Source organism: Helicoverpa armigera, chromosome 17, assembly GCF_030705265.1.
Source record: "Helicoverpa armigera isolate CAAS_96S chromosome 17, ASM3070526v1, whole genome shotgun sequence".
Lineage (NCBI taxonomy): Eukaryota > Metazoa > Arthropoda > Insecta > Lepidoptera > Noctuidae > Helicoverpa > Helicoverpa armigera.
In genome coordinates this window covers 2,131,990-2,148,113 of record NC_087136.1, presented here as the reverse complement: position 1 = coordinate 2,148,113, position 16,124 = coordinate 2,131,990, and the positions used below count along the sequence as shown (strand labels likewise).

The 16,124-nt window shown below is 34.5% G+C and overlaps 1 protein-coding gene across 6 annotated transcripts in view; it reads left to right on the top strand.

Moving 5' to 3' along the window:
- The window catches only part of LOC110370423 (protein fem-1 homolog CG6966), a 64,900-nt gene that overhangs the window by 24,643 nt on the left and 24,133 nt on the right, over positions 1-16,124 (top strand). For 2 of the 6 annotated variants that reach the window (XM_021326214.3, XM_021326213.3), the window contains exon 1: positions 15,545-15,696. The exons of 2 other annotated variants lie outside the window; for them this stretch is intronic. The gene's annotated coding sequence lies outside the window, so the exon portion shown is untranslated. Of the gene's footprint in view, positions 1-15,544; positions 15,715-16,124 lie in introns of those variants that run through there. 2 more of the 6 variants (XM_021326215.3, XM_021326212.3) reach the window with 1 other exon arrangement.

Sequence of the window (16,124 nt, the reverse complement as noted above, 5' to 3'; positions counted from 1 at the left end):
GTGACAAAACAATTAAAATATAATGCATCTTGTGAAGTTTTCCTCGTTCTTGTTTCTACAATGACATAAATAATTGCTTTTGTTCGTAATAGGCGTATGTCCAGTGCAATTAAAACAAAAGCGTGACTAATCATTTATTGTAGACTAGGCTACAAGTGGCGCCTGCATTCCTCTAGAAATATCTGTGTAAACAACTTGGATAATTCAATCTGCAATGCAATTATTGATCGTCACCACTTTATTCGGAACAGTTAACAGTTTACGCTTGACAGTTATATAACTTTTTTAATATCACTTAAACTGTAAATTCAGATTATTATGGTTCTGAATGTGACCTAGTTTCTGTGAGACCAAAAATATCTAATTTGGATTTGGCTCGATTCAGCATTGCCTTTGCCAATCACTCAGACAAAAATTTTAACCGCCACGCAATCATCATTATCCTCTATTTTACGAATATTGTTGTTTGTACGTTTGAATCAAAGATAAATGCGTTGAAAGACAAAAACATTAAATTGCTTGGCGAATTCAAGCCTGTCTTCTCATACAGATAAATTTAAATTTAACATTGGTTTGTAAACAACATCTGAATAATGCATACTTATCGTAACCGTGAACATGGTTAAGTCAGCAAATATTTTACTAACTTAACCTAAAATGTCAAAGAAATAATGTTATTTGTATGTGCATACAAAATATTTTTATCTCGATTTGATAAACGTCTGGGATTTTGTTTATTATGCCCTTGAAAAATGTGTTAAGAGGATGAAGATTTTTGAATCCGCGATTTTTATATACCTACGTCAAATTTTAATAGTACAATGATCGTTCGTGTGTTATGTTTTTTTTAGACGCTAGTATTACTAGAGGTACCTACATTAGCAATTATGGTAGTCACGATATATTTGCTCACAGTTCCGCGGGCAAAATTTTTTGCCAACCCAACCAGCTGATTTGTCTACTTGATAAAATCTATGGAATATCAAAACATAAATATTTATGAGCTCAAAACCAGAAGTTAGTTATTTATATATTTTTTTAACAAAGATAATAATTGGTCCTTTGGTTAATACATATAATTATGCTGAACTTAGCTCTGTTCAGTTTTATTATTTGTAATAGTGAATTATCTTTGATCTCATGTGGGCAGAATATTTTTTCATACTGTAAAAAAATTTATTTGGTCTGTAAAAATTATTTTGATATAGCGAAAAAAAAAAATAAACCACAAACCAAATGTAGGTAATGAGATGTTGTCAAATTCAAAGTGGCCCATATCGATCATTATAAGATCCTTGTAAGTTTTTTTAATTGGAAAGTAAATGTTATCTGTCAATTTCTGATTCCTTTTGTTCCTAATCGAATAGTGTTTGTTTGCTAACGAGTGACTGCCTTAAGTCCCCTTTGTCTAATGTTGAATGATAAAGCAATGCTTAAACTCTATTTGCACTAGTATTGTCCTGATTCACAGAACCATTTTGATATCTTCAAGGCATTTACCAGTCCATTGTGAACAGCTTAATCGATTTAAATATTCCATGCACTGAACGACTAATCGATTTTTTATTGGCATACTTAAGAAGATAAAGAGCATTTGCAATATTAGTTTAGTATTACATCATATACATAATTGGTGGTTAACGAGAAACAGTTTATTAAATGAATGAATTATCTCGATCTGAGGTAAACTACTTGCTTACCAGTTATCCGTATAATCGGTATGAAATAAATAATTATGATTTTGATATTAGATTGCTGATTTGATCCGTCCAAATGGGGAAGTTGTGTAATGCATTGAGTAAAGTGATGTGATCCTCGGAAATGCAAGACAGGCATGATCGTGCATAACTTGAAGCCAAAGGACTGACATTTACTCAAGTCTGCACATAATATGTAGTTGTACGACCATCCGATTGCCACAGCCTTTTCCTTAGTAATATTCCATTATCTAACATCCGTTGTGAAGTTGCTGATGTAAAAAACCCCCGACCCAAAAAAAGTAAACCCTATAAAAAGCAAAAAATAACTTTTAACACTACGTAAACTAAATTTTGTCGTGTCGGGGGACCGCTCTAATTCATTACTTTAGATACGTGTTTTTTTTTTTTAAACGAATGTTGTAATCAAATGATACCTACCTAAGGTATCATTTGATTTATGTAAGTATTTATGAAGGTAAAAAGCGGTCCCCCGACACGTCAAAATTTAGTTTACGTAGTGTTAAAAGTTATTTTTTGCTTTTTATAGGGTTTACTTTTTTTGGGTCGGGGGTTTTTTTAAATTTATAATTTAATTTTATTTCATGCTTTTTAAAGGAGCTCCTTAATTTTTCCTTCTTTAATTTAATTTATTTTATCTTAAGATGGGGTCGCTATATGCGATCTCGGCCAAAGGAAGCTGTTTAATAATCCTCATGACAAACTGGCTCGATTGGGAAACAATAAAGACCTTTGGACATTCTAGATTTTCAGCAAAAATATAAATCGGTTTATCCGTTTCATTCCGGTATTCCAGGGTTTCATCCGCCATATCCCATTTCCAGCATCAGGTTCTCGTCAATCAGAAACATGAAGAGAACTCGTCAAGACAAATTCAACGAGCCCAAACTCGATGGGTTTACTAAAAGGCAGTTCAGGGTTACGTCTCCTACCTTCGTGCCCTAACAGCAGACCAGCTCAGTGGTTCCAAAAGACATTAGTGTTTCAAATTTCAGATCCCACATATGCTTGCAAGTAAACTGAGCGTGTAACATTCCTATCACATCTAGCAAACGAGCTGATGACCTTGAAGACCTGAACCGATTTCCACCAAACATAGCTAAGAACACTCCCGACTGGCATACCTTTTAAACAAAAAAAACCGCATTACAATCGGATCATCCGTTTGGGAGCTACGATGCCACATACACACACACACACACACACACACACACACACAGACACGTCAAACTTATAACACCCCGTCGTTTTTGCGTCGGGGGTTAAAAACAGGTGTAATAAGATTTTATAATATTATTATTTAACATTTCGAACAATTTTATTGTTAAAACATCATACTCTATTGTGAAAATAACTCAAGAGTTTGTCAGGGTTGAGTTTAAATTGCAGTTAGAAAACTGTAATTTATGTTTAAACTTTTCTAGTTTTGTAGTTTGAAACTTTAAGACCACTCCTGGTATTTTGAACTGTTTCGTAAATTCGCTTTAACAACTTTAATTTAACACGAGACAAACAATTGCATAGTTTAAAAAACCTCTCTCAGCGTATGATATACTGAGAGCAAAGTTTGCTAACGCTTAAAATACAGTCTCACCTTTTCCTTTCTGATAGTAAAGCAATCAATAATTCTCAGAAACAAGTGAGGTTTTAGTACTTCCCCTATTCAATTATTGCAAAAAGGATCTGTGATGTAGGTGTTATTAACACTGCCTGCTCTCGAGACTGTATGGTTTGAACTCTGAAAATAGAATCTACATACGCATTAATGTTTTCACCGTTGTTTTGCTTCGCAAGGCAACAGACAATCTAGTGTCTCGTCGTGGTGTAAATGGCTGTGCAAATATTGTTCCACTGGCATAAAATCTACTTACTATACATACCTGTGCTTACTGTCTTGTGTAGATATCCATATAGCAACCTTTATCTTTCCAAGTTTGTTTTATCATTACCCTGTCTTAAATTAACTAAGGGTCCTTTGTCTGCTATTTAAACTTAATCTTCTCTATCGGGACGATATCATTAAGCATTAAGGAGGTAGTTTTCCTTTTTTAATCTTTATTGTTATCCTTGTGCTTTTCAAGATTACCTAGCTGTTTTGTTATATTTCTCGTCTATTTACGCAGCAAGGTAGCATCTACTTAACATTCTGCGTAAGTTCAGCAAGGTGTATCAATTGACGGAAATGAATTTCAAAGTTTGTTTGTCCGCTATAGCTTTGCATCCTGTTATTTCCTTAGCAAGATTGCAATTTTTTATCCATTACACAGCAACTTTGTTGATCAGAATGTTAAACGTTATGAGTAAGTCCCTACTAACAGCCGTCCCTTTACTTTTTAGGCGATCTTAAGTACAACATATTTTCGCAATTTTTCTTATCACTGCTACAGAAAATACGCCTGTACGTGTGAATTAGTGTCTGTTACAAAATGTATCGAAAACAATGTAGTATGTACTGGTGCGGCACACAATTCGTTCAACAAACAAAAGATAATTTAATAGAGGTCAATGTCGGCTCCCACACTTATGGACGGAAACGGCCCAATTCGCGACCATTGGACGCAAAAATTGCAATCCGATTTGGAATTTATAATTGGGTTAAGTGCCAGCTAAAAATGTACGCTCTTTAACTTCATTATTATTAAGAAAAATATAAACGGAAATATTCCAAACAGGATAATTTATCGTCTTGTCCAAATATTGGAAGGTGGACAGAGTTTTTGCGAAAAGTATGTCATCATAATTTGTAAGATCGGATATGACGATACCAATATTAGCTCTTATACTATTTGCGTTGATAGCAAATGGTAGATATGATAATATATGATGGCGACTGAGTGCAGTTTTATTTTTGGATGGCTTGAATCACTATCACAATATTACAGTTATCTGCCTATCTGCCCTTCAAAGATAGCTATTTGCTACAGATAATCTGCCCAAACTTTGCCGGTAGATTACGTAAAGTAGATATTACCTCGTACCTACGGCACGTGGTCGTTTCCACTAGGTGTGAGGTTTATGTACGGAAGTCTTCATTTGTAAGATTTCAAATTCCCACAACATAAAATCTTTTTCTTTTTGCTTTTCATACAGAACTTTTGCAAAAACACCAACCGCTCGAATAAAACTTTAAGATATCACTCGAACATTTAAATGAATTGGAATTTCAGATCAGAAGAACATAAGATAATCATAACTTTCTGCTACCATCTAATTAGTTTTGTGAACAAAGAGAGATATTTCACTTGAAATTGATAGCATGGCAGATTTATGTTCCCTAGAATTTTATTCTTAAAAACTAAGCTTTAGTTATAACAGCTCGTCTTACAATTTTGCGGAATGTTGTTCGATATAACAAAAACAAGAAAATATTTCATCATTAAACACAATCCCGAAACTTGTTCGTAAGTTTAATTAACGTTGAAACAAAAACAGAACAACCTCGTTTAGTTAGGAGTTGGGATAAAACAGCGAAAAACATTATTTTTATAAAACTTTCCTATAGAGTCGTAAATTTTCAAACAAGTGGGTCTTTCAGAACAATATCGTTAACAAGCGTATCGTGTCTTCAGCTTTAATGGTCCTGTTCAAAGCAACATCAGCATGATTAGGGTTTCACTTTCAGGTAAGTATTTATACTAATTAATTATTAAACTTAATTTATTCAAGACCGACGCGACGGTTAATTACATCGGTATTGTTCGGAAAACATTTAGCACTTTCACTATGAATAAGTTACGAGTGAAATCGCTTTACAATAGGCAAAGTTCTTCCGAGTGGGTTGTGTTGTGCTAGACAGCCAGTTTAACGTGACCCCTACGTTTTAAAGAACAATAAAAGCTGTATTGCGTTTCATTCGGTGATGCAATTTAGTGCCAATGAAGACACATAGCGCAATACGCTAACATTTAGTATTTTGTGCAACGTCTTTAATATTTCATCGATCCTGGGACAGGGGATTTTAATTGATCGTTTTATCGATACAACGAGACTTGTGGACGATGCAAGTAAGTGAATCATCTGAGGTCTTCTCAGTCTGGTCGCCGGTGGTCTAATTTGTAACAACATTGTTGATTTCGGTCATGACCCCGCTTAGCCTCGGTCATGCATAGAAAGTGTGCCAAAATATTTCAATAGATCATCCCAAAAAGCAATTTCTAAACTTGGTGATATTTTAATGTCACGATAAAAATAATTTAAATTGACATTGACTTTTGTACCCTAGAACATTTTTAATATTTGAATGGATGTTTCTGTCACTAAGCTCTTATTGATTTTATTAAAAAAAAAATACAAAGCATTTTCAGCATTTGCATGTATTAACCGGATTAGCAGATAAATGATACTACTTTAACCTTATTGCTTTGAAACTATGCAAGATTTAAGCCAAAAATAACTTTAAAACTTGACTGACAGGTTAGGTAGTATTTCCTTAGGTTCTTTAGGTGTCTGTTAACATTATGAACCACTAAACTTGCAAACATATGTATTCAAGTTTCTTTTGTGACTCATCGCTCTTTCGAATGCAGTTCTCAACAGCTTACTCGTTGCAATCGTTTTGTTCAGGTTCCGCGATTTCTTTAAATCTGATTTCATTGTCAACAGTCGCTTAACAAAGAACTTCGGTTACCGGCCACTGACACTCGATCTTTAATACTGCTGAATCATGATTAAATACAGATTTTTTGCACCTATGAACTCTAGGTACGAATGCTGGACAAAAAAACTGGCTTTGTTTTATAGATTCGATAATGCCTTTAGGTGTTACGTGATACAAATCTCGTTACGGTTCTTTAGCAAGATAACTGTTGTATGTATTTTGTTGTTTAAGGGATATTGGCACGATAGTCCCGTGGAAATGTTATATTTTGCTACTCTAACATCTTGCGGCGTTTACAGTTGAAATACTATTTTCAAGCGGTTAGACTAGTTGCAACTAATATTTCCAAATCCTTAATGCTTATTTTTTTTTAATGTTTACTAATTTATGTTATGCAAATATTATTGCAATAATTCTTGTCCTACATTTGCATACCAGAGTGTTGAAATAATTTAGTGAAAGATGAACGTTTCTCACATAGCTTTTTGTTAGTTTTTTTTTCTGTGGTCTAGTATCATTAATTCGAGCAATAAAACATGGCTGCCTGATTTCGTGTACTTGTCTATTGTATAACGTCGCTTCCTCAATCGATGATGTAATACAAAATACAAAGTATATACTTACTGAAATTGCTATTCCAATAATATAACTGCTACAAATCACGGTTACATCACGCGATATGCCGCAGCCCTTACCGCTGTGACAAACTGCAGCCGAGGTGAAATCGTGGCGAAAGCGTTTACGCAACGCACACTGTTCCTAAGCAGGAACTCTCTACAAGCTAGATCTCAAATCTGGCCCTGTCACAACGTGCGCAATTTCTGGGTATACCAACCTCTGTAATTTAGATAACAGCTTGAAAGTAATTAAGATAAATTAAATAGCAATATTTCCAAAGGCAAGCAGAAGTCATTTCATTAGTGATGTCCCTGCTCTCTGGTGATTATTTTTCTTGTAAATCGATACTTTCTATAAATAAGATTTTTACGAATTTTGAGTTGTTTTCGTCCGCAGTTTTCACTTTTCCAATATATTTTTTTCCACTCAATTATCATTGTTTTCCAATCGAAGGTCTGTATTTTAAACTGAAAATTAGATCGCGTAAACAAATAAGTAGGTTGACAAGCTATAATTTAATCTTGATGGCTAATCGAGACGTCTAACAAGAATTTAATCATAGGCCTCATTATCAAGCACGTTTTTTGTCTACCTAACTGTAGTTGATCGTAACACAATTTAATTTCAATTTGTAACGATTCTGTTGGTCCATCGTCCGTTTAATTTCGTAAACATGGAGTGCTTTTGTAAACTGATTTTGATGTGCTGGATTTCTATGTTCGTTGTATGGTAACATGGTTATAAACAAAATCGTTATAATGCGGGATTATTTAGAAATTAAAATATTTATTTCTAAGGTGTTTTGCAATAAGATGATTGTTACACTGTTTCCTTTTTCAGAGAAGTATAGAATAATGATGACAATGTTTTTTATTTCCTCCACCAGTATGGTAGACTGGGGTCGGGTTTCTACGGATAGAATTACCAAAAATGAAATGCCAGCTACACTAGTGTTGGAAAGTAGCGCAGGGAAGTTGATAACCGGGCCACTGGGTAAGGGGAATGTGCATCTGGGTAAACGTGTGCATGGACCCATTACCCAATTAAACAACTCTTTATTTATTAACACACAACTGGTTATTATTCAATGATTTATTTCAAATATTTTAATCACAGATTTTACTATAATTTTAATATCGTGAGTCATCGTTTGTTTTAATTCGTGTATCTATTTTTAGAGTGAAAGGATGGCGATTAGCTTTTTTCTGAGTCATACATTAATTTAACACACAAATAAGATTCTAATTATCTTCAAGTTTGTCTTTAATCTTCAAAATGTGATCTAATATTTAGTCACTACACTACTTGCTCATGTTATGAAAATAGCAATAATTTATTCCGAGATACATTTACGTCTCCTGCTCTATATAGGGCAGGTAGCGGTTTATTACGAAACCGTTTCTAACATGTGCCTTATGTGTCTCGTTTATATTTGGACTATCTCTGCTTTAAAACGTCAGGGAATATAAAATACCCAAGAAAGATTAATTCGTCACAGTATTGATCTAAACACAGCTTCTAACAAATGTTGAGTGATTTGCATTTTTATTGCAGATTTACTCAAGTGTAAATCTATTTGAGACGAATTTGTTACTCCTAAACACTGTTTTGACAAGTGATTAATAACTATTCATGTATGTAAACTAATGCATCGCTGGAATAATTTCACACTGACTGCGAAATTACTCGTATGCTGTTATTTGTCCATAGCCACGTAATTTAAATAGACATATCTAATATCTAGTTATTAATGGCTTTAACCTCTTAAAACAACCACAAATCTGAAGAAGATTTCTTTGTTAGTATTTTATTGTTGAGTACCTATTTATTACTGAGGCTTGGTCCGCGAAGTGGTCCTTTTTTCCAAAATTAAGAAATTGTTTCATAAAACGAAACTTGAGATCCATTTTAACATCCATTTCAATGTTAATGTTTATTTCCATTGGTTTCTATAAATGTAGACAAGTGCAATTTTATAACAAATGAATAATGTTCCTCAGTACTTGTCAGTCTTGTCCATTCCAATATTCGTTTAATTAACAATGACAGAGCCCGTGTTGGCACAGCACTAGTGTGCGTGAACAAATGTCACTTAAAATAAACAAATTACTTGTCAAAGTTAATAATTTAATAAAAGCTTAAAGAAAAATATTTAATGACTTAATATCACCAGGGAAGATAATGTTTATAATTGTCTGGCAAATTATACAGACGTTGTTAAATCAAGTCTATCCGTGCCAAACGCATTTGAACGCTTTGGCACTAATTGTTCGGGAGGAAGGAATGATAGACACGATTATAAATTGTCGAATCAATGCAACTAATTTAGGGATAAAATATATTAAAACTTGAAAATACAACTTCTGAACGGTGTTGGTCTTCACCAAATTGCAGTTAAATCGTTCATTTCCTAAAGACGTCCGCATAATTAGCTAAATTGCATATGTTTTGCACCGTGGCCTAATTGATGCACATCGAAAACACGACTCGATTGTTTCATCGCACGATCGGAACGTTGTCGCAATTTTGGTTGCTTAAACGAATTACGATTATTTGTGCCATCCGAATTGTAGCGTGTAAGGTAAAAGAGAACCGCGGAAAAACTACCAACGCAAAAATTATTAAAAATAATTCCGATGCGTCATTCTAGCCTGGTAGTTCACGCTAGACGATGGTTGTTATGCATATTACGCGCTTCCTCATTCTATGAATTGAAGATAATCATCTACTTAACTGCTTGTTAAAGTTGTATGTAGCGATTAATACTGCCGGAAGACAATTTTCTAGACAATTACTGTGTGACATTTGAGATTTAAGCACACTGTGTTCTTGTTTATAAGAGCTAAGGACTGAATTACTACTACATTCTACTATTTTTAACCGACCGGTGACTTAAAAGATAAGGAAAGGGTTCTAAATTCGTAGTTATCATTCTTACAGTAGCAGTATCTCAACTCGAGCTTCAAGATGGGTGTGAAAGAAGATGAATAAGGATCTAAAGATTTGAGCCGATAATGAAAATCTATGGATTCAATTCGCTACAACTTGTCCCTTGCACCGTCAAGTGACTGGTACCACTGTACTCCACTCAATGTAACCACATTGTGATATCGCCAACTATTTTTAATAAGGCATTCTTTTTGTAGTATATTAATCAAGGGTTACGTATTGCTGTGTACTCTATTTTTAACTGCGTTTTGCAAGCCACAACATGGTCACGAACTAGATGTAATCGATATTTAATTATATAATCGAGATCGGACCTTCGCAATCAGCTTTGTATCATTTTTGCATTCCACTTTTCTATCAATCTTCTATGACACGTCTGACTGTCTGGGTCTAAGTTTTTGCTACAGTATTTGTTGCCATTTTTGAGGCATAGATATGGCCATTACCTTTCCTATTTACTACCCAGTAATTTGGGCTATTTTTCGTCTTAAAAGTTAATTAGCACTGGAGAGGTAAATAAATCTATTCTTAGATTTAAAGCCAAGTCACCAAGCATACATAATAACGCAAAGATTGTTTTCTTCTGTTATTGAATTGTATATTTGGTTTGATAAAATAATGACGATAACATAATCATAAATAAATAATGGATGAGATATCAACAAGACTGTCTACGCCCACACTCAATTTATTATCAGCTGCCATTAAATGTTTCCATTAGACTTGTTGTCTTTGATATTCGCAAATCTAAATAGAAACAACGTCGCTCGTTGAACAAACCTAACAAGACAGTTATTTTGCGTAATTTCTGGATTCAAATATCATTGTAGTATATTTCTCCTTTTGTCTATCTTTCATTTTGTGAAAATTCAATTCAGAATTTGCTGCTACTGAATTGAACTGACCTTAATCGCAGTTAGCTTCAGACAATAACCGCGTATCTACTTCAAAGAATCAATTACTGGAGTTAAGATAAGCAGTGTTTTTGATTTGATTATCTGCCTGTACAAATCCCCTTTTTTGAAGTCAGTCAATAAAAATTGACATAAATAAAATTGCAGAAATTTCTTTGTGTCGAAGGTTTCTTAACAAAAGGACCAAGATTTTTCTTAAAGAATCCAATCTAACCGTGATATCAACACTTCATAGAACCAAACCCACATATTTTATTTATACATTATCTTACGCAATTTCATCCACTTTACCCAATTACATTACATTCCCACATAGTAGAACCTCGTTTGTGGAAGAAACCTTTTCGAAATGAGCTCACTTATGGTACCGGAGAGTGCATTAACACAACTCTAATTACATCTCCTTATAACTGGCTTAACTGACTTTTATTACCCTTTTATAGGCGAGTCTGCTGCTAAAACAGGAACATCACTTCTATTTCTGGGAAATTTATCCCAATTTCATTTGGGGTCGGCACATCATGTTGCCTTCTTCCATACTCCTCCATCTGTTGTCTTCTCACAAGTAACATTCTTTCTTGCCATATCGACTGTCGCACAATCCATCATTGTTTCTCTGGTCTTCAGGTTGTACAATATTAAACAGGAACTTCTATTTCTGGTAAAATATACAGGTTGTAATACATATACATTATGTGCACGACTGTCCTGTTTCCCTAACATAAATAATACATTTCATTGACGTCAATGCTCCAGTTGAAGGAATCTTGATGAGGCTGAACCTGATTGATCCGGATTGTATCTGGAATAGTATAGAACTTGGAAAAATTACCCTTTTTGGCAGTCGGTTTTAAATGCACTAAGTGACGGGTGTTTTTGCTAAGTGGTAGCGCCTGATCGTTTAAGCATAGCATAGCGCGGTGCCATTATGTGATAACTTGAAACTGCCAGGCGTTGAAATAAAAGGTAAATAAGGTGGTTTTATTTAATGCTTTTATTGTTGTGTATCATAAGAAGGCAAATAACTTTTGTAAATAGTACCTGTAAAACAACTTAATTTGTATGAAAATAAAATTCCAGATTTTTACTCAAGCTAAGGAATGAAGTTATTAAATAATTTATGTTCTCTCCTTAATGTTTTAACGAGCAAACCGTTTGCAAGCAATTTGACTTCATTTTTATAATCATCGTTTCTTTTTCAAATTCAGGACTGGAATTTTCCAGTAAAGCAAATAGGTCAAGAATCGTTCAATAGTATGAATCCAAATCTTAATTTCCTAAGTACAACGGATAATGCGGTCTAGTTTTAGTGAGTCTGCCCACGTAGAATCCGTATGGGTCTAATTCGAATGAGAAAGTAGGTCCGCAAATTAATCTAATAGGCACTTCGAGAATCATTAACAGGTTTCATCACTGGTTAATACGTCACGTTAAAATTAGGCCGATATTTCTTTAACTTAGTTCATGTAATATTTGCAGGGTGAAATGTTTTTCATATTCGTTTTGGCTGTACATTTATTATTCTATTTATTTTGTTATAAACGGAGAAGAAAGGTCGTCCTCACAAAATGTTTCAAAATTCCTGGAACCAGTGAATTCCCGCGAGTGGCAAGATGCGAAGTATATTTTTGGAGCTCAGAGAGATAGGTCTAAAAGTATTAATAAATAAACAGGTCGTGCGTTTACGTAAAGGTTTTATAGGGCGAGTCTCAATATTTATGGAGAATTAATAAAATACTTGGCTCAATTTATTGAGAATTTATGAACTAAATCGGTGTTGAAAAACTAAACGCCTTTTACTGCCCTTTCATTTAAAATTTCAATTATTTAGCCGTGAACTTAATGATAATGAACAAGCTTCGCGAGAATACCATCAACTTTATCATCGGTAACCGACCAGTAACATTTAAAGGCAACTAATGACATAACAGCCAGTTAGCTCTTTGGAATACGATCTTTGCCGCATTTCGCAAGTGTTTTACACAATTCTTTGTACGAAGCCTTTAGCTTTATATAATACGTTAATATTCACTCTGTGTCGACGTAATGATGATGATTTAGTTTTAAGGACTCTGATCAATGCGACGGATTGGCATTGCCTTTTACTTTTCATTGTTTATCTTGAAAAGACCGCATTTCTTGCATTAATTAATCACTTTTATGCAAAACACTGCCGTAAAGTGCCAAGCCGTTACAAGAGATTTATTTCAAACTAACGAGGTAGGACAGTAAATACGTATTTTATTGAATTCTATTTTGTTGTATTAATTGCCGTTTGAACCGATACTGCGAAGCCGGTAATCTTAAAGATTTTAATCTCCTTACTTTAATTAAAGTTGGGTTAGTTCCCCACAAGAAGCGCTACTTTACTACCAGATTCTCAAGGAAGCAGAATTAGCACCATCATGCAAATGGGCATGTAATAATAAATGTTTTGCTACACAGTTGACATAAGACCACATGACACCATAAAAACTAGTAAAGAAAACAGATTGTTACAGTGTTTGCTTACTGGCGAATACATAATATTTACATGAGATTACCAACAGTCCGGCACGAGAATACGATACATTTGTTTGTTCAAATAATTGCTCAGTCACTGCTTAATCACATACTCGTATTTGAACAAGGCTTTACAGTGAGGTTCAAAATCGTAATCTACTATTTTGAGCTAATCCGTTGTGTAATGAGAGTGTAGATATTTTTTACCTTCTGTAGACTGAACGTTGTCGAACTGAACGTGTCTAGTGAACGTTGCTGGTCCTAAGGTACGAATTATTCTGGTCCTAATATACGTAACAAAATTTCTAAGCTCCATCACCAGCGAAGATTACCTTGGCCTGGCCCTGATTTATAACCGCGGCCATTGATCCGATTCCGAATTAACTATAACAAGCTTCCGACAATGAAAGTGTAAGTCATGCATTGCCTTAGTAATCAACCTTATACAAAAGTCAGAAAGTCCATTAGAGGTAAGCTGATAGAATTATTCGAAGAAGCTCGGTTACTTTGACCTTGTTTGAGGCTTATACCGATGTTAACAACCGCATCAGCTGTCAAGGTTCCCGTATCATCGTGAGGAATCACATGGTGTTCTATATAAACATCTTTGTGTATTACATAAGGCTGGACCCAATGTTAACATATTTTTACGTGGTTAATGCCAAATGTTAGGTAATGTATGTAGTAGTAGTATGGGAGTGTTGGTGTTCCGTGGATTTAGTCGAATGATTTCTTTGGTAATGCAATAAGAGGTTGGACTAGGTCTAGGATTTAAAATCACGCTTCATAAAAATTATGTGCGTGATTTAAATTGACGACTTAGGCTTCCATAGTGATATTTTTAATTATTTTAATACTGCTTTCATTCCAAGCTATTCAAATAATAATAAAAAATATCTTTTATCTTATCTAGAATATTTTATAATAATCTCACAACAAGCGCTTTCGTTTTCATAGTAAAATAGATAGAGCAATTTTCTTGTTTGCGTTGACGATAAAGTAATTTAGGCCGATACGCTTTTTATCTGTTCACGTGTTTGTCCTTAAAAGTGAAAGGAGGGCAGGTCTTGTTTGCTGTCGGTGATTGGATAACAATAACCATTTAAAAAAACCCAAACTTCATTGAACGACATACAGATGTTTTGATTTTGATGGGTTTTAGAACTGGTATATAATAAATATGACTAAGACGTTAGGCCCTAGGTATACACAAACTTATAGCTTCATAATCAACTTGTGTGTTCTAATTAATAATTCACTAAACCAAGATTATATCTTAATCCAGGTAACGCATGTAAAGCAGCCCATCAAGTGACTAGTAATATTCCACGAGGTTGCTGATTATGCAGAACTAGGCAATTATACTAACTTATATTCGCGAAGGAAACCCTAGATATGCGCAATATGGATTATCGGATCTAGCTACCGTAAGCAGTTCGGAGATCCATAGATGGAAAGTTACAAATTTTAATTAAGAAAATATAATATTGCAGGCACAAAAATAGATTTGGAAGTATCTATCATTCAATCTTCATAGCCGAGTTCTTCAGTTTCTTTTATTTTTAGAAATGGGTGAGAGAAGCAGTATCGTTAATTGGCTATGATCGAGAGTAAAAAGCAATGAACGGAAAATTGCGTTTAAGTGTGTCAATGACCGAGTATCAAGTTTGAAGCTATGAGGCTGCGGACCAGTAGTTTGTTATTATTGACTTTTTGGTACGAAGCCTACCTTATGATTGCTCTCTTTTAAGAATTGCTGTTTTTGTACAGTGTACTTACAAAAGTGAAGTTTGCAAAGTTCGAATCAACAGCTTTTTGTAATGCCCAAAAAACTCCTCATGGGCATGCATTTATGGATTTGCATGTTCGCTTGCACGTGCATCCGAATCTTTGATGACGTAATATTTGATTTTGGGAAATCCTTCTACGTCAGTAGAATAATTTAGTCTCATTTCGTCGTTCTCATTTTTTTGACTGCATGATTCATTCGAGAATAGTCTAATCACAGACATTGCGTAGGAATACTTTTAATTACGCTTTTTACCAATTAAAAAATCTCCTTTTAAACGGGTTACCCAGTTTCCTATATTCTAACAATCAACTACGCGTCTTTATTTGCATATCGATTTAAGGTATCGATCATCCGAAAAAGCAATTGCTACACGCGCCGTTGCAGCATTGGAAAGGCAAAAGTTAGTTACGTAACCTTTTATTGTGTAAGCGTTCAGTGAAAGAAGTTGTCCCACCACTAGCTGCTGCAGTATTGCATACGGCATGACAACGGGCGGTCGACTCTGCGTCCATTCGCACCGCGAACCTCGTCTCGGGTGTAATCGAGTAGTCTCCGGTTAAACTAAGTTTGATACCGTTGTGCAACCCGGCTATTTGGATCTGTTCTGTGCGTGAATGTTTTTATGTATGACGCTTTAGTTTGTTTTTCTTTTTGTTTGTTTTGGATTTTATTTATGTTACACGCTGCATAGCAAGATGAATTCAAGTGTTTGAATTTATACTTTAACCTGAATGTCTAACATACCTTCTTACCTATGTACAGTATTATGTTCTTGTTAGCAAAATCTTACAACGCAAATATTTGCAATCCGATCAGGTGTTGCGATAAATTGCACACAGTGAATGATTGCATTTTATAACTCGACTGCTAAATTAACACCTCATTAATTTGTGAAAATATTTTCGCAAGAAATGTTAACAAGACACCAATTGTTGTTTATTATGAACAACAGGTATCGTGTCGTAATAAACAACACGAAGTTAAGCAAGCTTGAGGTAACGGTGAAGTAAATTAGAAAGCATGAGGCGTAGCTG